The sequence below is a fragment of the Epargyreus clarus genome, unplaced genomic scaffold, assembly GCF_041222505.1.
Source record: "Epargyreus clarus isolate Ecla_fem2 unplaced genomic scaffold, WU_Ecla_fem_2.2 ptg000003l, whole genome shotgun sequence".
In the NCBI taxonomy this organism is placed as follows: Eukaryota; Metazoa; Arthropoda; class Insecta; order Lepidoptera; family Hesperiidae; genus Epargyreus; species Epargyreus clarus.
Window position 1 is genome coordinate 13,370,424 of NW_027332211.1, and position 22,150 is coordinate 13,392,573.

Here is a 22,150-nt window from a genome sequence, read left to right on the forward strand (position 1 = left end):
AACAATACCGTTAAGTACTTATCTTGTCTGATATAGAGGTAGGGAGTTGGTTTGAGAAAATAATAAGGAATAATAAGAGGACGTGGTGAAATTAATGAGCCGATGAGATTTACTCAAACTCCATGAATATTAAAAATATGACAGAGTAAAATACAAAACCAAACTATGTAGTTACCGAAGTGTCCATAAAATAAGATAATGAAATAACTCTTTTACGACTATAGTAATACGTAGGTCGTAGGTATCTATCTTCTTCTTAAAATTCCTCTCCATACTATTGAAGGTTGGCTATCAGCTTCTTGCTATCCTCCTTGCTTTTAGCTCTGCGAAATAGCTCAGTGGCGCTGGCTATTCCGGTCCAATCTCGGATGTTACGTAACCACGACTTCTTTCTCTGCCAACTTTCCGTCTTCCAGCGACCTTTTCCATCATTATGAGTTGGACATCCACGATACAATGTCCTCCACATTGTATCGTGGATGTCGAAGAACGTGGCCCAAATAGGAGACTTTCCTTTGTTTTACTGTGAGCATAAGTGCGCGCTTCTGGCCAACTCGCTCTAGAATTTTGAGGGTCACCTTCTGAGTAAAGTAGAAATATTTATCTTTATAGGTATCTGTAAGAAGATAGAAATATTTATCTGAAGCGTTCCAATTTTGTCCTAAGAGATAGCAACGCATTTGTGGCCGGTATCAGTTAGGCTTCGACTTTTATCTGGAGTTCATTGCAAGTGACCATGGGCGGTAGTAGCCACTCATGGCAATAATATCCAAGCGATGGTAAGTAGCCAGTACAGCCTTAGACATCTGTTACAAACCCTAAATGGAGATTTTCCTTCTTCTTCTTAGTCGTTCCTTCATGGCTGAAGTTCGTGCCTGCTTTGGAAGTCTTTTATGCGGGTGTTCTGCATATCCAGCCAGTGTGCTCGATCATCTGCTTTTCTAAAGCACTCCGTAACAGACATCTTGGTGAGGCCTTTGATCTGATCAGACCACCTAGTTGGTGATCTTCCCCGAGGTCTTTTTCCCTCTACTTTCCCAATACTTTCCCAAATTTTACAGATTCAAGATTCAATTTCTCAGATTTTCCTTAGGTTGGCCAAATATATTTGCAGTACAAAGTTGGTATGATTGATATAACACTTACATTGCACCCCTGGCAACTAAGTCTCGCCTTGCCTCCCGTCTTATATTAACAGCTATCACATTCAGGTTGTCAGTGAGAACGGCACCTTAAGTGGGATGGTAGTAATCAGTTCAAAGAACATAAGTAGGGCAGATAGCTTTGTATCGACCGTTTTGTTCTGGCTGAAACAATGGCTGCAGAACTATTGACAATCGCGATTGCAGGCACTGCTTCTAGGCAAGGCATAGATCCATTTCTATTGGCTGTTACAGTTACCGATATCTCATTTTTTTTTATAAATAAACGCTTTCTACACTCACAGCCCCACACTAGGATTCCCTGTGTCGTGGGTGCCATGAACACACACATAGACAAATACACAAACACCCAGACCCAGAAACAGAAATCTAAATTCATCATTTAGATATCTGTCTGGCCGAGGATCGAACCCGGGACCCTTCGCGCGTCAGACCGGCATGGTAACCGCTCTGCCACGCGGGTCGTCAATTTTACTTACCTATAAATCTGAGTATCTTACACACATCATTTGTCAAATCTGCTTCTCGTTTTAACAAGAGTTTTCAAGGCATCTGTATGTTACTTTGAATAAAAGTGGTTATAATTTCATACGGCCAAGGAATAAGGGAGTTCCTAAAAATTAATTCAATGAAAGATTGGTCTCTATCAAACTCTATGTGAACATATAACAATAAACAAGTAAAGCAAGGTAATGAAATAAATATGAATAAAGCTTTCAAATTATCCGTCTGTGGGCAAATAGATATTCTTGGGAACAGCTGACAAAATCAAGGCAGTTGATTAGACAGAACTTTCATACTGAAATATGAGACGTTATGTAGAGTAACGCCAAATAGTACCATCTCTCGCCAGGCTAGGGGATTAAATCATGAAGATAGGTAGCAGCTTAACTATAGCAAACTTTAATTTATCGATCAGCAGCACTAGACTCAAGCACTTTTTATTAGCTTAATTTATAAATCGATCATTCAGTTCATCTGATTGTCAGTGGCTGCAGCGGCCGTGGACTTATATACCTAACCAACTTCATATAGAATAACTGTCGTACTTTAAGCCGATCAAAAATACGATATAACTCCTGAGGACTAACAGGATCGTTTCAAGTAAATCAGGAATTCTTCAACCCCATCAGGAATCAGGACCCTTTCACTGAAACGCCAAAATAAATTTAGCGGTCTTATATCTCCAGTAGTTATGCCTACCGTTTCTACCTTTGCGACGTATCACTGATGGATAAATCTAACAATGTCAAACGAAAATTAAAACATTACCGCGTTTTTTAAAAGAGAAGCTTATAACATAAGCCGTTAAGATAATTTAGAGACTAATCAGTTCAAAGAAGCGTCCGTAAGTAGGGCAGCGCAGGTAGCGCCGTATCGACCGATTCTTTGTTCCGGTTTAAACAATAGCTCACCTCGGGTATCGTGATGTGCTCTGTACAGCTTTGAATTTAATTTGTTGCAATTTATACGTGATAGTTATTGATATAAATACTTAGTTAGCTGAGTTCGTGACATTATCTCTGTATGTAAGGACCCGCGCTAAGGGCACCTGTGAAATACACACACAACCCATCCATACTCAAAATAAACTATTAATGTCATTTGAATGTCGACATGACGGAGGATTTTACCCACGACGTGATGCCTTGTCACTTGTCACGCAAAAACATCGTGACACACGGTTATAACTTTGCAAAATGTGACCCTAATTATTCCAAAGTTCTTAGTCTCTCCATGACTTCTATATTACCTTCTTAATTCTTCTTTAACAATTATTTTATTCTTCCTCTTCTCTATTCTCCATCTTGTTCGATCCTCAATTCATATTTAATTAGTAGTATTTATTTTGCAAAATATTAATACGTTACAAATACTTATATTTAAATTATAAAGACGTAGGCATACACTTCAATCAGCTTTACGAATATCTTTTGTTTTGTTGTTATGAGCATTTTGGCTTAATTTATTTACTTTACACGTCACTGTCACCTGTAAAATGAAATCCACTTAGCACTGTACGTCATGGCCTTTAGAAATCCCAGTTTTGGTGTAAATTACAAAGCAAACAGACTTTGCGGTTCAGAAATAAAACAATGCACGTGTTTTTATTCTTATAGAGACGAGTAACTATGCAGGCGACCTGAAGGTAAATGGCTACTGCTATTGGAGGACATTTGTGATCCCCAGATGAATTAAATGCCTAAGTACTTGAAATCAGCACGAATACTTTGCTCATAGGATTATGTTGGAAAGCCTCGTGTAGGTGTAGGTAGGTATCTCCCTTACAACACTTTATCAAACAGAACACAGCAGCACTTAAGACTATTATTATAAAGCAAAAATAGAAGGCACGAAGGTCTACTGCCTTAAAATAACCTTCAAGTTTTCAAATAGTTCTCTCTTTTGGTGTAAGGCGCAAGCTTAATGCCTATAGCCTTTTTTACATCCATAAATGACCGTACACATAAAGGTACATAATAATATGTAGGAACAACAAAGATAAGATAAGTAGATAAGTTAAGCATTATATCTAAAATTTCATCTCAAATAAATCAAAAAAGGAACTAAATCTAGAATAAGCGTATTTTTTCTAATAATTAAAAATATTAAGCAACTAAATTTACGTTTAAACTAAAATGGTGGAAACTTTGCTGTCATTATAATACACCCTTCTATTGGCCATGGCCAATTAACATTGGAATACCGTGATCGCCTCGTTTCTACTTCTATCACGCTTTAAGATGAACTGGTCAATCCTCCTCCTCCAAAAAATCTCTTTAGTTCTTTAAATCTTTAAAAAGTTAAATCTTTAAATAAGTCAATATGATATGGTCAGTGTATCTCTAACTATTAGTCTCAAATCAAAATAAGACAAGTGTTCCACAAAAAGTTGATAAGAAGTCCATAAGGAAAATTGCAGCACCTTACATAAGTACCAATAATATTATAAAATGTTACATCATGATCTTCAAACCGGAACACATTGACATTGAGCTCTACATTGACACAAGAAGTAAATTAACAGACATCTAAGGTGGTAGTGTTTTACCACCTGGGGGGTTTTAGTGCGGTAAAAATCCCACATAACCCGGCGTCGCTCCCACATCGTCGGGTACCTTTTGAAGGTTTCCCCCTCGTAAACAAAAAAAAAAAAGGTGGTAGTGTCACACTCAGAAAGTTAAGTTGCCAGTACTATGTTCGGCCCTGCTGTTCTGGTTTGAAGGGTTTGGTAAGAGAGATATACTTATCTGAGGCGTTCTAGCTATCCATGGGCATTAACCACTTACGATCAGGTGGACTGCATGTTCATTTACTACTTCTATATAAACAGGTTGCAATCCGGGAGTGCGGGCAGAAGGAAAAACTTGAATATTAACGTTGTGCATTTTTGATATGGTTTAATTATCAGTATAAAAGTATTACGTCATCGTACATAAATAAGACAATCTTACGAATTTTTGATCAGGTCACGATTCCTGATGCAAGTTTAACATTTTTTACCCATCACAAAAAGTGCACAACGCCACTAAATTTTTCCTAAATCAGCAATCAGAATCAAAATCTTACATAACACTGAAACCAATTCTGATAAACGTAGATACCTATGTGTGTGTAACTAACCCATATATGTGTGTCTCTACTTATGATTAGAGTACTCAAGAGTGAATTCCCAAAACGCTATTGAGTCACGATCGAAAAACAAAGCACCAAATTGTATAAGCACATACGACAACTGTTATCTATTAGCATCCGAATGAGGTCTTTTATCTTTTTAGCGGCCATCGGTTCTAGTTTAGTCGAGATATTTATTTACCAAAGATATTACCAACGGCCCTTCAAAAGGCGTTCGATTAAGGGCTCTACAACCTTCAAATAGGGCCTCGAAGTAATTTTCAAAGTGAATATGTGACTTTGTCTGTTTAACCTTAAGCATTTAAAGCAGTAGCCGAATTCTCTTACTTACTAACGTGTGTACTATCAATTTAAGATTGAAACAAGGTGTTGCGTAACACTTAGCACTAGAGGGCAGCGCTCTCGAGAACGTCAGAGGACTGAAAATTACACTATAATACTGCTGTAATACATAATCGTTTTTAAAAACGAATTTCATATTAAAAATATAATATTATATATGTATATATTGTATTTTAGTTGTTGTTAAAATTAGTAGTCGTGTTTAAATATTTATTTTGACGTCTAAGCGTAACACAAGTACTTAATAGATTGATATGATACATGATATATTCATGACATACTTATCTAATATTTATATGATATCCTTTGTTGATTGTTAATACCAAACGTTTCAAACGAGATCTCTCGTTAACTAATGTAAATGCGAGCGTATCGTATTAACAAGTTGACAACGAAGTTACGCAAGGCCGGGAGACGACGCCGCTAACGTCCCACAGCGACTACCGCAAATCCGGCTGAAGCACAGCTGAAAATCGTCTCTACATAGAGTTTTCGCGGTACATATCCTAATCCGCCTGTATCCGAGATACCAATAGCGTTCGCGTACGTCGACATTCGCTAAAGCCTCGTCCAATGCGGTAAAACCCGGGCAGGGTTAGGTTTATCCGTTATCCGGTAGATTAGGCGCTCTCTGTCTGGCGGGGCGGGGTCGCGCCACGCCCACCGGTCGATGCGAGCGCCCACCGCCACGCTCATTCTGCCTCGAGCCGTTATCTATCCGAGACGTAGCACTCATCCGGCCTCGTCACAGATAAGCACCGGTAACTCAGGTTCTGTGACGTCACGCTACGCCACGTGATGACTCGCCATGCCACCGATAGAAAGTTGTTGCCTAAATCTGCATTTTTCAGTATATTACGCTGCGTTTAGAATGTATTATTATTTTAATGTGGTATTTAACAATTTGTTAAATACCACATTAAAATTATAGTATATTAATAACTTTATAAAAAACGTCAAAATAAATTTACCAGATATTTTTATCTCATACGTAATAATAATGCTAATAATTCGTCACAAATAAATGTATCTAATTATGACACCTTTAAGTGACCTAGTAAACTATATGTTTCCAAAAAATAATTAATTAATACCAATCGCCTAATAATATAATCGACATTTAGTTGTAATGTTATTTACCGTTTCAGTTTGACCTACTTAACACAGTTTTTTGTTACTACTAATTTGCCAAATCCTAATAAGCTCCTACAAAAAATACGTATTAGAAATCAATCGAGTAATAAAAAATATAACAATTATTTATCTCATAACATACCAGATCTAATTTATCCTACATTACGAGCGCGAAGGAATGTAAGGTCACGTTAACCGAAGCAACGTATTTCGAGTTGCATTCGAGCGACATGCCAACATGCATTCGATCGAAACATGCACCTTCACACGACTGGCTTTACCCGCAGCTTTACCTTAATGCAAGGGTTACCTTATAAAAGTATAGAATTAGCAAGTAATGTAGTCCATTTGTTGGTAAGGATCTGTAATCAGTGGAATGTAAGGTCACGTGGAACCAAAGCGACGTATTTCGACTTGCATTCAAGCGACATGCTAACATGCATTAAATCGAAACATGCACCTTTACACAACTAGCTTTACCCGCGGCTTTACCTTAATGCAAGGGTTACCTCATTAAAGTATAGAAGTAGCAAGTAATGTAGTCCATCTGTTGGTAAGGATCTGTAATCAACGGTATGTAACGGTATATATTCGTTCGAATCATGCACTTTTGTATAACTAGCTTTTCCCGTGGTTTTACGTAAGGATTACCTTTTTAAAACATAGAAGTCGCTACGGACGCAGTCCATCTGATAGTAAGTGGCTGCTGTTGATATAAAAAAACGTTTCATCAATTAAGCAGCTCGGTGAAGATCGTCCTATATCGGGATCTTCTACCATATAGAAGTCAATTCATATTAAATTAAAAAAAATAACAAACGCCTATCAAAATAGTAATGGCAACAAAAAGTTATATTATCGTCTTGTGTAAACATTTTACATAATAAAGTTTTATTGAGTGACCCAAAAAATAAATCCAAAAAATATCATCTTTACTCTCTATTCAGACTTTATATAATTTAAGTTTTAATATGTAATGTCATTAATTTTCTGAACCACTGCATTTAAAAGATGTTGACTGACGGTTATTTCATAATAGCTATTTAAAGTTGAACTGCAAAAAAAATATATTTATTTAACTCCTTTCATGTATTGATTTAAAACTGTCCAATACGTAAAAGATCTTGACTCGTAATGTTCGAAGCGCCAATAGTTACCCTGCCATTTAAGCAGAAAACTTTGAATGCAAAATATCTAGAGTATGAAAGGTGGTAGAGTTGATATGTGCGACCGTCAACGCTACACCTATTTCTGTCGTTAAGCAATTCTGCGTTTGCGTTGGGCGTGAGAGATTGAATGCCGGCTGACGAAAATATAAGAGGAACATCTTATTCCTCAGGACTGACAAGGAATGTTAATTTGTAAATTAAATTCCGACGGTACAAAATGACCCCTATATATTTTGTGTTACTACAACAATGTTAGCATTGCCGTAAGGGTCCAAATGTGTGTTAAGGCAATCAGACTTACATCAGTACCCTTACCAAGAGTTTTAACGTTTCGACAAATATGACTGTTTTTGTATTTGTTTACGTATTGGCCCATACGATTTCCTAGTTTTGACACAATCCGCTAGGGGCGCTGATTGGAATTTGTATGGGCAAATACGTAAACAAATACCAAAACAGTCATATTTGTCGAAACGTAAAAATTCCTGGTAAGGGTACTGACATTCGAACATTTTCAAGGTCACACATGTTCCACTATAGGTGCCTACTCCTAACATAGGAGATTTAGATAGACAAAACTTTTAAATATTCATCTTGTATAAAGACATAAATGCTATTAGTTATGCATATTTCCACGAGAAGCAAGTTTTCAGCCGTGAGCAAGGGGGTTGGGTGTTCCACTCCCACCCCCATCCTCCCTGATAGGAATTTGTTATCTGACAAAGTAATACGATGGAAGATTAATTCTCGCAACATGATAGACGGTTTCAATTGATCCGAAATATCTTCTGAAATGTTATTTAAGTAGGTATTTATTATAACGAAATGAGTTTCTAGAATTTCTAGAATTGTTTTGAGAAAATAATAAAAGCTCGTGTAGGTCGGCAACGTGGTTCAAGTTTATGTAATTCATAGATATGTAATGCTTCGTGTTTTGCAGACAAATCATGTGTAATATATGAGCCATAGATTAAGTGGAAAATAAATAGGGCGTATGGAACTTTTTTTTTGTAATATAGGATTAGCAGACGAGCATGCAGTCAACCTGATGGTAAGTGGCTACTGCCGCCCATGGACATCTGTAATCAACCCCAGATAGGATTAGATATTCTTACCTGAGGTCGGCCACAGATGCGCCGTTGCCCCTGAGACTAAGCTCGAACGCCTCGGAAAAACATGTCTCCCTTACCACACCCTTCAAGGGTTGGCGCTCAGAAATAGGTGTGGCGGTGGTACCGCCGGAGTCGAACCACAAAGGGTCCTACCACCTTCAGATCTTCAATTTGAAATAATTATACAAGGTGGCTTATTAAAAAAATGGTTTCAAGACTGTCTTTGGAGCGTACTACATATCCATTTTTTGTACCTAATAGAATTAAATAAATAAATAAATAATAAACGCTTTCTACACTCACAGCCCCACACTAGGATTCCCTATATCGTGGTTGCCATGGACACACACAAAGACAATACACAAACACCCAGACCCAGAACAGGTATCTAAATTCATCATTCAAATATCTGTCTGGCCGGGGATCGAACCCGAAACCCTTTGCGCATCAGACATCAGATTAGCGAACATGTTTGCAGACTACACTTCGTTAAGTGACCACTACCGTCCATAGATATTTATATTGTAACCCAAATAGAAAAAAAATCCAAGCTTGAGTGTATCGCTACCGTTAAAGACTAAATTGGAACGTCGCGTACAACTGTCGTACTACACAATGTATGACAAACCACATTACACTATTAATAAAGCAGATATCGATGTTACGATAATGCTTCAACATACCCACAGTTAGTCTTACATACATTTGGGATTAATTAATCGCATTCAAGTTCTACAATGCGCACAAGTACGCTATAGGCTTTCTTTTTCGAAAATATGTATATGTTTAATACAAATAAATTAGCAATTTCGAAACATATACCACGAAACATCGAAACATTACATGTGGCTAGATCTTTCATGGGTAACTGTATTCGCTACTACAATAAAATACCCGACCACATTCTGAATCTCACAGAAAAAAAATTCAAACATGTCATTAAACAGACGCTGTGTAAAAAAGCGTACTATAAACTAAGCGATTATTTGAATGACAAAACCGTGTGGTCTGAAGTAGCTCCAGCTCCACATATACCATTACGTTAAGTTTGTCATTGTAAAATACTTTTTTTTGAAAGATGTGTGTTATGGAGTTTCTTTCGCCGCTTCTTCTCCATAACGAAACACCTTGTGAAGTGGTGGTAGTTGTATTAACATTCAAAAAGTGCTCTGTAAAGAACCTATTGTGAAAAAAAAAAATGATTTGATTTGATTTGATGTCTCAGAACAAAGCTAGAACCCTTCGTTTTTTAATATATATTTTGGTACAAAATGTACCTATCCCATATCTCAAACAAAAATTTAAACTTCTGCAAAACACAAAGTTATTAACTCAACTCTCCCAAAATTTACGCCAAGTAATCGTATAATCATCAATAATCCTTAAGTTACACAAAAACTTAAAACGGATCACTATCACCTCCATATTTATAAAAACTTTACGGTGGTTGTATTTTGAACTAAAAAATAAGCTAGTAAGGTTCAAAATATATTTCAAAAGTAGAGTACTTCAAATATTGCGACCTGCTGCGAAACAAGGCTCTATGTAGAGATAGAAACTAGAAAAATAAATCAAATGTCAAATGATTTTATTTATTATGGATAAGATGGCAAAGAGGCACATACCACCTGGCCTTAGTTCTTCACTACAGTTGGGGACTGATAACTCATAGTAGAACATGTGGATATGCCTAATCTCCCAGTATTTGAAATCTTCCTGGAGCTAAGAAATTTTGATTAAATTTTTGAGATTAAAGTTCATTACAATTTTCTTTGTAGGTACTACAAAAATTTAAATAAATAGCAACTTACAAATAGTATAAAAAGATTCTGTAGCATAGAAGTCTAGCTACCTACCGAAATCTTGTAGAAAGTTAATAGGATGTTAAATTAAACTTTTAAACTGTATACAGATTTCATGAAAACCCATTGCCTTCCTACAATCGAGAAGAAACCCATACCCTGTAGCAGAACATATGGATTGCCAAATAACAAAATACATTTCGTAACACCAAACATAATTGTTAAATTTGTCATTTTCAAAATTGATTGGCTTAAAAATAACATCGTCAAAATAAATTGCTTTGTTAGATAGTCGCATAAAAACTTAGTTTCGAGCTAGGCGTTAACAATAGGGCCAATACTAAACTAAATTACTTGGAACGAATAAAAAATAATCGGCGAACAGTTTAGACACAGCCAATCGAAACGTATCTATGTAGTTACGTCATTTATTTAGCGAAATAAAACTATTTGAACTATCGAAAAGTGTTAAAAACGAACAAAACTTCACATCGGGCCATCTTGCTTCAGACGGTTATAAATTGGAAATTAACTGAATGATGGAAGTCACTCGGAAGTAAGATATTGTTACGTTTTTCTTATCGGGATGGTTTAATGCAAAATAAGGCTTTGAAAGTTATTCACGTAACTATTTTGCTTATTGTTATTCGGTTTTTAAAATGACTTAAGTACGAGTCCCGTGGATATAGAAATATGTTTCTTTTTTTTTTATAATATAAGAGTAGCAGACGAGCATGCAGTCCACCTGATGGTAAGTGGCTACTGCCGCCCATGCCGACATCTGTAATAAACCCCAGATAAGATTAGATATTCCTACCTGAGGACTAAGCTGGAATGCCTCGGAAAAGTCTTTCTCCCTTACCACACCCTTCAAACCGGAACACAGCAGCACCTTACACTGCAGTTATTAGGTAGAAATAGGTGTGGCGGTGGTGCCGCCGGAGTCGAACCACAAAGGGTTCTACCACCTTCAAAAATAAGTGATGGGTTACTCCTTTTTTGGTCTGATAAGGTACATCTTATATGTATATATGGCTACTACGCAAGTGATAATAGTTTAATTCTTATTCATATCTATGAACGGCTTAATTGCTAGTGACACCACAATATTCTCTGCTCATCTTAAACATTTGCAACTCTAGCACGGTGTACTCGTCTTTCTATTGATAACTAGCTGACCCGACCAACGTTGTGTTGCCCTATAAATAAAAAAATGTTATAGGTGAGCAACCCTTATTACTTAGGGGTATGAAAAATAGATAGTAGCCGATTCTCAGACCTACTGAATATGCATATAAAATTTGGTGAGAATCGGTTAAGCCGTTTCGGAGGAGTACGGTAACTAACATTGTGACACGAAAATTTTGTACATAAGATTTAATTATACCCTTAAATAAATTTGTATCTGTGCGTAACATCCAAACTTAATAAAATAAAATGTCATCAACAGTTTTGATGTAAGGCCGCTAATTAGAACATTGCTCCTTGCATAAATGACTCGATAGACATACACAGGATTCGGATTTTAGTTTACTCCTGACTAAACTAACTAAACTAAACTACATCAAGGGTATACAATAATTTAAATAGCAACATCATAAACATTAAAAAACATTGAATAAAAAGTAACCCTAATCGTCCTTCAATACACAACTTACTAAACTTTCGCATTTTATTGTTAAAAATGTTTTCAAATATTTATGACAAACGTACATCTATTATAATTGTATTGACACTGTACAAAAGAATAAAAAACTAACTTTACTGCTCTACCTGCGCTTATCTTGATATTCAATTGTTTTTCAAAATATGGTTTGTTTAATGTATTCCGTTGCTTTTTTAATATATTCCTTTTATTTACAACAGCAAAGTATTATATATCTTAACTCACATATCTGTATAATCCTTAGTCCTAAATGGCGCTTTATCAACTACCTTAGTGAAGTTTTTTTTATAACTTTGAATAAGTGAGTGGTTACTGCCGCCCATGGACATCTATAATTAAACCCAGATAAGATTAGACTATTTGAGGTCAGCCATGGATGCGTTGCAACCTCTGAGGAATAAGTTGGAACACGTCGGACAAGTAGATGTATATCTTAATACTATTGTTATTATGTGGTATCTCCGGTGTACCGCAAAGAACCGCAAAGAGAACCTTCAAATTATTAATTAATTTACCTATTACTTAATTAAAGTTATTAACTTTTATACATAAAAGTACAAAATCAAGACCAAACCAAAGGATCTTATAGTCATATCTGCAAACATTCTAACGAATCACAAATAGATTTTATCCGAAAAAATCCAAACTGTCTTTACTCATCCGAAACCAATCCGAGGATCGTCGGCCGATCGACGTCGGGTTAGAATGCGACGAATTTGACAAGTCACTGATTTTTTCTGAAGCCAGATTATCTGCTCTTCTTACCTCACTCGATCAATCTTATCGAGGCAACTATGAGTATGTTTATCACAAAAATGGCGTAACGTTTAAAGAAATAGACAACGTATTTTGAACTCTGTTTCGTGTAGAAAAATCTTCGTTTGGCTAAATGGATGGTAATGGAGATGCTACGAAGCTGGATGAATGCGCCGGATCATCGCCGGATTCCGGGAAATTGGCCCCGCGTGAATACCTGCCTTTACACGTAAGCGTGTGCTTTCGTTTTGACTACAAATATTTAGACATGGCAATTGGCCGGGTTAGAAAAAGCTTAAACTTAAAAAATACTAAGTTTGAAACTTAGTATTTTTTGATGAATGAGTAATTACATTTTCAAACCTTACCTAAAAGGTTTTTATATTATTTTAAAATTTGTCATTTAAATTTTTAATCCTTCAAAAAGTCTTAAATAAAGAAATATTACCTATAATGATCATTCCAGTATATAATTCAATATAACCTGTTTACAGCATGTATTTAAAAAACCTGCCTTACTGACCATAGTGCTCTTCTATGTAATAATTTTAAGGATTTTTTGCAAAAAATCCCGTTTCTAAATTTTTTGTGACGCATCGTGAATCAACCAGAAGTGTTAAATTTTTTATTCACTTGTCTGAAATAACAATAACTACCAAAACATTATAAAATACACAAAAATATATGTTACCACTAGAATAACATACATTACAAATACATAATAAATCCTATTCCACAATTTAGAGTGACAGATTATTAGATTTGTCAGTCAGTTCTATATCCCCATAACTCTACACCAATATGACTTGCTATTTGACCGTCAAGACCGCTCCACCGCCATTGGTCTGCTATTCTTACCTACCCTTAAACAAACACGGTGGTGACCACGCGAATATATCAAATTAATACCCTCATGTTTACCCTCGAAGGATTAAGTGTTCTTAGAATTTGTGACCCTGATGGAGTTTTTAGTTTGGAAACCCAAATATTGTATTGCAACACTACGATTTCCTGTACCATCGGGAAAATAGACTCACACCAGCACGAAGATTCAGAAGAAACTGAAATAATTGCCTGGAAATCATACGTAGGATTCTCTGCGCGGCAAATGACCGAGATTTGTTGAATTTCTTGCATATTAATTGATTGAAATATGTTTCTTTCTTAGAATATTAAAATAGCAATTGAGCTATTCACGTATTGGTAAGGTCGCTGACACACATGGTCACCTGTAATTATCAAAAATGTATTCCTAATTCTACCTGAATTCACGGATCAGTTGCTCACTTGAACTCTTAGAAAATCAGAACTCTTATCTGCTTTCTAATACAAAAATAGGTGTTTCAGTTAAGTATAACCGAAATCGATCCACAAAGGGTTATGCCAGTTTTTACACTTACACGGAGGATACACACACAACCATAACCAGGCATAATATTAAAATGTAAAACGAAGGGCTCGTCCGGGATTTGAACCCGGGACCTCTCACACCCGAAGCGAGAATCATACCACTAGACCAACGAGCCAGTAATAGTTTCGTACTAACATAAGATACAGAAAAAATATTAATACCATGCAGAAACATAACAATTGGTAGTAATTAAATTTTATTAAGACATCGTGAATAGCAGTTGATTTAATTATTTATCGAATTATTATATGATCTATGTGTTTTACTTACAAATGTCTTCACTAGTGATTCTTAGACATACTCAACTATTTTGAAACTAGAGACGAGAAAACCCATGGATTCCAACAGGATGCTATGTGACTCTATTGTAAAACCCATGGATTCCAACAGGATGCTATGTGACTCTATTGTCTCCCTGTAAATTGAGAGGTCTGAAACAGATTTCGTATAAATAAAGAATTCTAGAACAAAACAAATATGTACAAACTTAAGTTAGGGTAGAGCAATACATTTAATTACAGTCCTTCAGATTATCACAGATGCATTGTTACTATTAAGGGCTAAGTTAGGACGCCTTATAAACTTGTAAACCTTAACAACCCTTTTAAATTAGAGTAAAAATAGTTCTATTGGTGTAATACTTACAGCAGAAATAAGGGTAGCGATGTCACTAAAAATGCCATCTTTAATTCAACCAGGATTTTAAAAATTGTACAGGTATATTCATTCCACTAAAATGCAAAAGAGGGCTCGTCCGGGATTTGAACCCGGGGCCTTTCACACCCGAAGCGAGAATCATACCACTAGACCAACGAGCCACTTATTGTTTCAAACTAACTTAGTAATGAGCAAATAAAATTATTTTATACAAATACAGTAAAAAGTGCATTTAATGAAGCAAGTTATTATAACGACATACGATTATTCATATTTTCACAGATTTTTTAATGAGCATTTTTAACATATTTTACTTAGGCATTTCTTTAAAGAGTATGCACCTAATTTTAGTTCTTTTCGGTTTTAGAGACAGGAGAAACAACTGAAACTGCGTTATTACCAGAGTAACCCTACCTAACCTTAAAAATACTCAAACAAATAGTAACTGTATTGTGACACAAAACATCACGAGATGGTTTTTGATAAATATAACGTATATGATTTACTGTTAATGCCATCCTCTATATTTTGATCTTAGCTTAGTGATTTTAAAATGATTGATATCTTCTAAAGCTTTTGTTAAAACCAGTAGTACCCTTACCATGAGTTTTTACGTTTTGACAAATATGACTGTTTTGGTATTTGTTTACGTAAACAAATACCAAAACAGTCATATTTGCCATTTGCGACAATCGAATCGTATGGGCCAATACGTATTGGCCCATACGATTTCCTAGTTCTGACCCAATCCGCTAGGGGCGTTGATTGGAATTTGTATGGGCAAATACGTAAACAAATACCAAAACAGTCATATTTGTCAAAACGTAAAAACTCATGGTAAGGGTACAGGTCGAGTGTTACTATTTGCAATATTTAACAATTTTATACTATACATTACAACATTGTACCATATTGGGGTATAAAAAAGTTAACAGATTGTATAACCATGCCAATAAAATTCAAAATACAGGGCTCGTCCGGGATTTGAACCCGGGACCTCTCACACCCAAAGCGAGAATCATACCACTAGACCAACGAGCCACTTGTTATTTCAAACTAACTTAGTAATGAGCAAATAAAATTATTTTATACAAATATCGTAAAATGTGTATTTAATGAAACAAGTTACTGAAGCGATGTACGATTATTCATATTTTCACTGATTTTATATTAATGAGCATTTTTAAGATATTTTACTTAGGCATTACTTTGTAGATTATACCACTAATTTTAGTTATATTCGAAGTTTTCGAGAAGGTAAAAGCGGTTGAAACAGCTTTTTTTTATCAAATAACCTCTACGTAACCTGCAAAAGACTAGAATAAAACAAATAGGTAGTTACGGTATTGTGAAACAAAATGTCATTTGATGTATTTTGATAAATGTAACGTATACGATTTTTTATTTTTTTTTAATGTTATCCTCTATATTTCGAAATTAGCGTAGCGATCCTTAAATTATTGATATCTTATACTGCTTTTGTTAAAAACAGGTCGAATGTTACTGTCTATAATATTATACGTATTATACATTACTACACTCTACCGTATTGTACAAAAAAGTTAATACATTTTTTATCCATGCCAATAAAATTCAAAATACCGGGCTCGTCCGGGATTTGAACCCGGGACCTCTCACACCCAAAGCGAGAATCATACCACTAGACCAACGAGCCAATTATTGTTTGATACTAACACAACAATCAGTAGTAATTATTATTTTATGAAGATATTAAATACTTTTAATACACTGTTGTGACTTCAACACATATTTGTACAATTGGACAATACAAGGACTTAAACAAGAATAATATCATAATCAGTAAGTATTCTAACAATTGTATTTAAACAGGATTAAACTCAAACCTGAGATCAGATCCTGATGATGAACTTTTACTTCTAACGACTGAAATGGAATGCCTTAAAATGTAACTATATTTCATCACGTCCTTCAAACCAGAACAGGTCTGCAGCCCTGTTAGTTATTAGTTAACCACACTGGTTCTACTGTTACAAATGAATATGAAAATTATTGAAATGAAATGAAACGACCCGAACCGATATGTAACGATACGAAACAAAACGAAACGGAACGGACCTGACCGGAACGGACTGGAATGACACGAAACTCTACCAAATTAAATGAATATGAAATCTAATATTTTTATTTACGAAGGCACTTATAAATTGTCCGTGCACTTGCATGAACAGTGAATAATAGGCAAATATCTCAGTAATCGAAAAATACTATCCATTTTATTATGCAACTGAATTAATATTTAAACTCGAAAATATATTAAGTATCTTAATATTTTTTACAACATACTTAAGTTTTTCTAAAAATCCCATTATGTAAATAATAAATGTGTTACATATTTTCCTCGAAGCGAACCTAGTTCCTTCATAATAAATTATATTACCGCTACAAAACAGGCAAATGGGTACGTGACCATAAAATTATAACAACTAAATCACAGCACAAGAAAATCAATTCATTATTTTTACGACGAAACGGTTTTATCTAGACGTAATATGAATAAACAAGCGGGTCCCGTACATTATTTGCAATACGTTCCGTAATACTCTTTATTACGCCTCATTCGTATCTCGTATCACATACGAATAGCTTTTAAACGGAACTTTATTATTTTCCAAAGCGGAACGGGCGCAGATGCGGGAATAATTTGCAAATACGACATAACGTGGATGTAGACGTTCGCAATAAGAATTTTTCTCTTATTCTCTGATTGCTTACTTACGTACCGTACGGTGAATACGCTTAAGACGTCTCGATACACACGAATTTGTTTATTTACTTCGATTTAAATTTCGTTTCGTTCTAAAATAAACGATGTGGTTCTGTTGGAAAGATACGTATTTGAGGGTAGAGTTGCATTTCGTTTGCATTTTACGACACAAATTTTAATATAAGATAGATTTTTCAATCTACAAGCGTAATATATACTAAATTACACACAAATGTCATATCCAAAATGGTACTTATCATATTAAATTATCTTGTTAATTAAAATTTCTGTAATAGTCAATGCTAATCTTATGTATACGTTTGTCACTTTTACTCGAAATCAATGACTATTATCATAATTTAAAAAATCTGCCTTTATTCATGTTCTCATAGAAAATGGGCTTGTATATGTGGCTTGTAATGCCGCCCATAATTTGACACAGCACGACATCTATATAATACACATTTTGCATACATTTACACGTGTTTTCACCATATTAATTAGGCTATAAAAGTAAATATATTGTTACGGCTGTTTAAAAAAATATGTGGTGAATAATATCTGCACACTACTTATTATAGTGTATGTAAGCGGCTCGTTGGTCTAGTGGTATGATTCTCGCTTTGGGTGTGAGAGGTCCCGGGTTCAAATCCCGGACGAGCCCTTCTTTTGATTATTATAACAAATATTGAAATGAAAAAAATACATATTGCAAGTACATGTAGACAACAAAAAAAAATAAAAAAATATTGATTCTGACTTTAAGAATATCATTCGAGTTCCTGATATTTTATTCCTATTTTCTCGTTCATATTATGTTATTATTTTTTTGTTATCATGTAATTTGCTATTGCTGCTATAATCTAAAACAGTATCTCCGAAGGGTCCTCATTCGTCGAATGACAAATGTTTCAGTATCACTTGCAATAAAAAAGCCACACGCCTCAAACACACACTGCAGTGCTTGACTGCTAACATAAAACATTATACTCCCATTAATTTACCATCACATGCAATAGAACAGTAAATAAACATTTTTTCGTACTAAGAACAGCTATTACGACATCAATGAGCGAGCGACGAACCGAACGAATCTAATATCGAGAGATCTGAGGGCCCTCAAAGGAAATAATCTGTTCCCGGGGTGCATTAAAATATAAATATGATCGTTAGCAAATCATTAGCCGGTACATTTTTCGTGAAGCACCGCTCCGTTTGCTATCAATCGAGGCGTTCGAATTGAAACGCTTTGGTACTTTGTGGGCTTTTAATTTACCTTATGATGATGATATAATTAGTGTTTAATTAAGTACTTACAGTATGGAACTTTTCTAAAGCAACGTAAGATTAATTGTTGATTTGATATTATTTGATTTTAGTGAAAATTCCTACTTTAAATATTATTTTGGAACGCAAGATTGCATGTGATTATCTAGAGGGGAATCCAAAAGTTTCGAGAGCTGCTAAGATGTACTAATATGTTTCATATTAGTACCACTCAAACTTAACATTTGGGGTAGGTATTACCTAATCTTGAGGGTCCCAATGTGGTTTTCAAGGCAACCAATGCTTTTGACATTCGATCTCCTATTTAGTTTCTAACAGGACGATACTTCTTAGTTGGAAAACTTTAAATAGGGATTATGACTTTTGGATCTATAAAAATATAAAGAAAAGTAATTTTAATAAGAAATTCAGATACCATTTTGGAAAATGTAGCATTTTAAAAAATGGGTATTATTCATGTAATTTCATTTTTGTTTAGTTATATAGATTTATCTGACACAAAATGAGGGCTCGTCCGGGATTTGAACCCGGGACCTCTCACACCCAAAGCGAGAATCATACCACTAGACGAACGAGCCGCTTGGCGATTTACTTATAAAACATAAATCGGAAATAATATAGCAACTTAAAGTAATAGGTAATATAAATTGTCATCAATATGAGTTCTTCATATAAATTAGACTAAATGGCGTCCTTACGCCCATCCCTGTTTTATATCAGCTAGACAAAGCTATTAATTTTGTAAAGCAAACAATATTAATTTGAAGAATTCCAACTTATTACTTACAAGGAGCATGTTATTGGTGACCGACTTTAAATACGATTCCTGCTCAATAGCCCTAAATAGAGTCCAATAAGCCATATAAGAGCCTATATAGAGTCGGTAAAATATTTCCATGTGCGGCAAATCTACAGCTTTGAAACAAGATATTACTGACTAATATTTCTAGAAAAGTATTATAATCAACTAAAAACGTATAAAAATCACACTTCTAAATCAAACAAATCAATATTAAGTAACTTCGAGTTATAGAATCTTGTACGGTGTTTCAAATTGGAGAGATATTTACAATAATAGGTGTTTATGTTACGAAATGTTTCGTAAATGTTGTCTAATTTATATATGAGAAAACCATCTTTATCCTCAGGAGTTACAACGAACCGATTAATAAAGTCCACTGTTGGTTACAGATTGCATGTGTGGTAATGACCATTTACCGTCACATAAACACTGCATGCTCATTTGATACTAAAAACTTATAAAAAATTAAAGTTATACCTATAAATTTCAACGTTTTCATTTTATTGTCTTTACTTGTTATTTCGTAAGCCCTAGTTTAAATCCCGACCGAGCCATGTCGTGGCTTCGAAAGCAATCCATTTACAGTAAAACCTCGAAACAGTCGGAAAATTTATAACCACTTTTAAAGTCGGCTCCACTCGCGGACATTTGAATGTTTCAACATTACCTACTTAAAATACCTAAGTTGGCGTTCTCGGAGGGAACTGGAATCATCTTAATGCCGGTAATTATACGGATTCAGCGAATTACTCGACCATAAGTAAACAAATGAAATGCCTTATTTACAATCGTAAATTTTGGAGACTGCGAACCTCGGCGTGTAGCTCCCGAATGTTTTTATTCCCCGCTCTTCCTACAGGATGAGTTAATAGCTCAGGACTTGTTAACAATTGTTTGTGGGACACTTTTACGGTATATTTCTTTGGTGCAAATAAAACTTATTGTATTTACTTTTTGTTGAACATAAACTTTAGAAAATGTGGGTAGGTAATAGTCAAGCTAAATACTTCTTTTTACTGTATTTTATGTATTCATTCCTATTTCATATTAAAAATAATATAAGATAAAATCATAACATATTATTACAAATAAAAAATAAGCTTTAAAGTTTACATAAAGTACATATCCTACGACTATGTTATTATTAGGACTAATATTGTTTAGGTTACTAAAGATATTTTTATCATTTATTGACTAATTATATTTCCCGGAATAAACATTATAATATATAACTAATTCATTAATAATTTTATTATGTACCTAAGTAACCAATACGTATTAAAATTTATAAGTGAATTAATCACATTTCACTTGAGCCTTGAATGTGAGTATTGTCATCATATATCACTTAGCACCCAATTTAATTATCTCCATAAATGAAAAAGCGGACAAAGGAAGTACACAATAACAATAGATCCTTAAAAGAAAATGCTACGTGATCATTTCATTACGTTTCAAGAGTAATATACATCTCACAGTGGCACGTAATTCCAGAGACATTCTACCTTGTGCCCTTTTAAAAAGGGAAATTTGAAAGGTCTTTATGAACTGAATTAGCTATAGAAAGATTTATGGATTGTTGACATTAAAAATTGTAATTAATGCGACATCAATCAGAGATGACGGCCGGCTCTGCCCACAATGGTTTCTTGAGCCGATCACTTCTTCTCGTTTGAATGGAAAATCTTCGGGGATTTGCGTTTTCTTTTACTTTTCGGTAATTTTTTATGTTGATTTTCGCTTATGATTTTTGGTTGAATACTTAAAGTGAAAGTACTCGAACCAAATTTATTAGCAATATAATGTTACAACTAAATCTTGATAATAAGTAGTCGTTGTCAACCCATTATTATCCCACTACTGGGCACAGATCTCTTCTCAGAGTAGAGAAGGAGGACTTTGCCATATCCGCGATGGATTGGCCAAGTAAAAATTAATAAACATCACACATCGTTGAGAAGCTTTTTTTTGGACTCGGTAACGGTTTCCTTTTATTGAGAAGATTTCCTCACGATGTTGTGATTCATCATTATAACAAGTGATAATTAATTTCTAATAAACTTTGAAAAGTCAAAAGTGTGTAATTGGGATTTGGAACTCGCACCCCCTTGATTATTTGGATTTCGGATTTACTGCTGATTACAGTATTTTCCGTTATTGTGACATTTCGATAGAGTAGGTTGCACATAGAAGGTACTTTGTTGCATGTATAGCATTTATTGATTTCTATTGTACCTATGGAACGTCAACCTCCACCTACCACTGCAAAAGTTATTTTACAGCATAAGAAGCAGCTCAAAAAACGTTAAAACCTCAAAAGCTGGTATACGTGCACGGAGGTGCATGCAGGCGGTTTTGCGCGCGAATGCTCGTTTTAATTATAAGAAGACATACAGATCAAGTATCTACCATAAGCCGTACAATTCCGCCGTATTTACAACAATAGGAGAGAAGTAAGGTCGCTACC

The 22,150-nt window shown here is 34.9% G+C and overlaps 6 non-coding genes across 6 annotated transcripts; 1 reads left to right on the forward strand and 5 right to left on the reverse strand.

Moving 5' to 3' along the window:
• Positions 1–14,234: 14,234 nt before the first annotated feature.
• On the reverse strand, positions 14,235–14,306 carry TRNAP-CGG (transfer RNA proline (anticodon CGG)). The gene has a single exon. It is a non-coding gene; the product is annotated as a tRNA-Pro (tRNA).
• A 631-nt stretch (positions 14,307–14,937) lies between these two features.
• Positions 14,938–15,009, reverse strand: TRNAP-CGG (transfer RNA proline (anticodon CGG)). Its single transcript has one exon. It is a non-coding gene; the product is annotated as a tRNA-Pro (tRNA).
• An 808-nt stretch (positions 15,010–15,817) lies between these two features.
• TRNAP-UGG (transfer RNA proline (anticodon UGG)) lies at positions 15,818–15,889 on the reverse strand. Its single transcript has one exon. It is a non-coding gene; the product is annotated as a tRNA-Pro (tRNA).
• Positions 15,890–16,451: 562 nt separating this feature from the next.
• On the reverse strand, positions 16,452–16,523 carry TRNAP-UGG (transfer RNA proline (anticodon UGG)). The gene has a single exon. It is a non-coding gene; the product is annotated as a tRNA-Pro (tRNA).
• Positions 16,524–18,186: 1,663 nt separating this feature from the next.
• Positions 18,187–18,258, forward strand: TRNAP-UGG (transfer RNA proline (anticodon UGG)). Its single transcript has one exon. It is a non-coding gene; the product is annotated as a tRNA-Pro (tRNA).
• Positions 18,259–19,387: 1,129 nt separating this feature from the next.
• TRNAP-UGG (transfer RNA proline (anticodon UGG)) lies at positions 19,388–19,459 on the reverse strand. Its single transcript has one exon. It is a non-coding gene; the product is annotated as a tRNA-Pro (tRNA).
• Positions 19,460–22,150: the final 2,691 nt, after the last annotated feature.